The sequence below is a fragment of the Morone saxatilis genome, unplaced genomic scaffold (genome assembly GCF_004916995.1).
Source record: "Morone saxatilis isolate NCDOM2014 unplaced genomic scaffold, NCSU_SB_2.0 Contig19, whole genome shotgun sequence".
Taxonomy (NCBI): domain Eukaryota; kingdom Metazoa; phylum Chordata; class Actinopteri; family Moronidae; genus Morone; species Morone saxatilis.
The window spans coordinates 23372145-23377037 of NW_023339751.1; positions in this window are offsets into that span (position 1 = coordinate 23372145).

Genomic DNA, 4893 nt, shown 5'->3' on the forward strand with positions numbered 1-4893 from the left:
GAAGTACAGAAAACTTTAAGTCTCATCAACAACCATTATAGTCATTACATGTCACCAACATGTTAAAGCTGCAGTAGATAACTTCTATACAGTATATATATAGTGTATAGTGTGGCTGTACACATATAAAACTCATAACAAGTCTCCAATATGTTCCCCTACGAGTGGTAGGTGGTGCCCCCTGTGTACAAAAGCGGTACTGTTTCCACCGCCTCGTTTCATTAATTTCAAGGGGAAACCAGAGTCAGCTAATGGATCCACTACAGCTGCTGGACTGGGGCACGCAGAAATGTACAGCATGAGTATAATTTAAAGGAAATACAGACTATATGTATAAGGACATATATACAGACAGTGATATATATATAAATATATACGGGTATAATTGTACAGCACAGTAATAAAACAACGTTAATATCGTCATATAATTAGTATAAATATGAATAAGGGCCTGACTGTGGTAGTGAAGGTAAAGTGTAAAGTGGGATTTGAATTTGAAATACTAAAATACAAGTAGTTAAAAAGGTTCACAGGGTTATTTATTGCTGTTGTTTTTATGAGTCTCAGATGAGTTCCAGGGTTGTGGTAAGTTTCTGGACTTTTCTGGAGATCCTTGGTTGGGTTCCAGCTGTAAGGGCTGTTCAGGGGCTCAGTAGAATAAACCAGGGGATTTTAAAGAGTCCCACAAAATCTTGAGTTGGGCTCTGAGTTCCTTCAAGGTTGTATGTTTTCCTGGTGGGATTTCAGACTTACTTTGCACAGGTTCCACGTTCCTTAAAGCTTTTCCATCTGGTTATTGTTGAGTTTCTAAGCATCACCAGGACGTTGTAGAGCAGGGATTCTTGGAGGCATTCCCAGATGTTCTTTAGGGGTTTCCCGGGAATCCTGAGGGGAATCTTGAGGTATATCTGGGATTAGTCCTTGAGGGATTTCAGTTGGTTTTGAGGACTTGCAAATATTGTTTATGGTTTCAGAAGTTCAGGAGAAGAAGGGTCTTCAGAGGATCCAGTGAAATCTTTGATTGACTCCATGAGTTTTAACGTCTTCTGGTGGGATTCCAGAGGTACTTTGTGTTGGTTCCAGGTTCTTATGGGAGATGAATGTTTTAGATGGAGTAATTAATGGATTCTGGGTTTCGGGGTTGGTGATTTTAATGTGAGAGGAAGTCTGATAAGAATCTGTTGACAGTCACACTGTCAGATCAAAGGATTATTGTGTTGAGGAAAGCCTTCACATGTGATTTACGGCGGCCTTAAGTGTTCTTGTGTATACTTGATGGTATATAAGGTAGGGTATTAACCTTACCTGTAAGTGTAAACAGTGCAGGAGGTAACTTGTGTCATTGGTGTAAACATGAGACAGATCTTACACGTATTTTTAACATGTTTCTAACAAATCTCTGTGGTGAATATCTTGTCAGCATCAGCATGTGAACAGTTTTATCAGCTGCATGTGACCCACCCTCCAGTGGGAAGTTTCTCTTCTTTAATAAAGTCTTTTATTGTACGTCTGGAAGATAAGGTTCCCAGTTTATAATGTCACACTGTCAGCATGTTTCCAGTACAGTACGTCTTCCACTGTTACAGACATGTCACAACAAAGCTCAGTACATGGTACCTGATTCTGGTTTACTGGTGGTTTACCAACAAATACAGGCATTGACCCGTTTCCTAAAAATCTAACTAGAGTTTTAGTGGATCTTGGAGGTCCATCAGGGGTCCTTTGGTGAATCTAGATAGGGTCAGTGGGGTTCTTAAGGACTATTTGAGAGGCCTCTGAGGAAATTCTGCTTCAATGGTCCCAAGCCCTTATAGGGGTTATAGGTTTGAGGGTCTTTATATATGTGTAAATATGTGTTATATGTGTTTGACGGGTTTTTGAGGACTTCTAAGGGACATCAGATATTCTTAACTCGGAGGGACTATTAGTAGTTCTTGGTTGGTTTTTTAATGGTTGCTCCTCTTCTAGGGTCCCTGATTTCAGAAGGTGTTCTCAACGGACTCCTACGGTATTTTACAGGCATACGATGAGCTGGTGAGTGCTACTAGGTGTTCGACAGGGATCCTGGAGGGTCTTCTGTAGTTTCTTGATGGGATTCAAAGGAAAGCGAGTGACATTTTGGGTTCTTGATTGTGTTACCAAAGGCTGTAAGGGATTTCTTTTAACAGTTTACAGGAAATTTCTCGCCTCTCTTGAGAATCCCTCGACTTCTTCAGAGGAATATTTTAAGAATCCCCAGAGATCTCTCTTTGTTTGCAGAACATTAAAACAAGGAGATTGCATAATTTAATTAATTTGCTATAAAATCTGCACTGAGAACGATGAGAAAGAAAAAGTTTATGTTTGTGATGATTTTGACTTTTAGATTTCCACATAAAAGATAAACATTAAAAAAGATTCACTTCATCAGAAACGTTTACTGGTGTTTGAATGATTTGTGCTACGTGGAATATCTTATATCCTGTACTGTGTATTCTTTGTACTTGTAATATATTTGAAATTAAGGTGGATGGATCCTCCTCTCGGCTGCAGCTGCGTGAAGTTCGACAAAGATAGATTTAAAAATTAGATTTTGACATCAAAATAAAAGCAATAATTACTAATAATTGTTTCTATTATCATTACTACTGCACTGCGCCATACTAATAATAATTATACCTGTAATGTTTAGTTATTAAAATTGTAATATTACTATACTAAAATATAATGTTAAATATTCCTGCTTGACAGGTTACCCACAATGCAATATAAACTACAGTCGGGTTTCACAGTACTATTCCTCTAAATCTACAGCAGCAAGATCCCCCAAAGCTAAATAAAGATTTTAGAAACTGTCTTGGAGTATCTGGACGTTTTAGAGATAAATGTGGTTCTCCGAGGACAAACATGTAATGATTTTATAAACTATGATACACTGCTGTAGATTAAAATACTCAACAGTGTATAAAGGAGTTAAAATACAACAATCACATTACTCCAGCAGTAATATTCAGCCAACAACATCATTCAAACTGTAACAGGACAACACTGACAGGGAAGTACAACTTGCTGATAATACTAACATTGTTTTACTTAGGTAAGGTTTTAACTGCAGGACTTGTAGTGGAGTATTTTCACTGTGATATCACTTTTAAAGTATCTGAGTACTTCTGGGGGCTGGCATGTGGCAATCAAACTATAAAATGTTGTAAAACACACGAAAAGAAGCTCAACTTAATTATAATACTGATCAAAAAACCTGTTATTTATAACTCATGTAGTACTCATTACTCCCTGCCAACAGTAATTAGTTACACTACTCGTTATATTACTTCTCTGCTGCTCCCCATAAAATTGATATCTAAAATTCAGACTTATTGACGATTATTGTTTGTTATAATCAAAGTAATGGAATATTTTTAGCTGCTGAATGTTTCAAACTAGTTTCCTCTACGATTATAAACATGAATCAATCAAACAAGGATGTGATTGGATGATTTCAGATCAGTAGGAGGAGAAAATAAAAGTAAGGTTGTTAACTGTAATATTATTACTGTAATATAATAATAATAATAATCTTATATAGCACCTTTTGAAAGTTTACAAAGTGCATCGACAGACTAAATGATCGTGATAAATATAAAAATACAGAAAATCTAAATACAATAAGAGCAGAGTGGAAGCCTTCAAAATAAAATGCAAATAAAAACAATAAGAAATTAAATAAAATAGATATATTACATAAAGGGAAGTCTATAAAATGGGTTTTTAAGAAGTTTCTGTCCAACAATGAAAAATAATAAAAGCTGAGCTAAATTCCCAACCAGCTTTTATTCTGAAACCGGAAACAGGGCGTGTTGCTGTGATGTAATTGACGGCAGCTTCATCATAAAGCGGGATCAGCTGATGGGAACTGACTCACCACTTCCCGGACAACATGTAGGACCACATCGAGCCGAGAACACAGAGAACTGGATTTTATTCTCCGGACTCAGATTCTGCTGAGGTGGATCAGTCCGAACCGCCTCGATCCGGATTCAGGTACCGATCACATGTATCGATCAGAGGGCGTGCAGTAAAACAAAACAAACACCACAGATGTCAGAAGTTTCATCAAAGTTTTATCAGGATCACATGTGCTGGTGATTCCCCCTCTGTCACAGGTTAAAAACAGGAGTTTATTTTATATTTTAGTTTGAAATATGCTTATTTTGAATGTGTTAACACAGATTAAAGTTTACTCTACAGGCCTGTTGCTATGGTGACTGAACATGTACTAATGGGACATATTGAAGTCTGATCAATATGTGTTTATAATGAGTTCATACAGGAGAACATATAAAATATATTATAAATCTAAATATCAGGTATTCAGAGTCCGGAGGGTTACTTTAAGAATGTAATCTGATTACTTGTTGTCATTAACCCAATATAAGTAACGTTATTAAAGTAACTTACAGCATTGTCTGGTGAATCCTCGCTTCTGATTGGCTGGAGCAGTCCAGGTATTAGTCAGGTGTTACCAGGGAAACAGAGTTATAGCTTGTAAAAAAACTAAAAATACTTTTAGATTTTAATTGAAAAACTCTTTAAAATATAAAATAATGATCTTTTTTTAAGTATTTAATAAGACAACAGACCACAGAAAGACGCGGGTTCGATCCCAACCTGCGGCCCGTCTCTCTCTCTACCTCCTTTCCTGTTTATCTTCAACTGTCCTAACAAATAAAAGCAGAAAGAGCCCCAAAAAACACAGAAAAGAAAATGGAAAACAATAATGTGTCCTCAGTTTTATTTTGAAATAATAATAATAATAATATCGTATATCAGTTGTTGTTGTTGTTTCACTCTGGAGAGGTCAGAGGTCAGTACTGTCTCTCTTTTTGTGTCAGACTCTCCTGTGTGAATCCATGG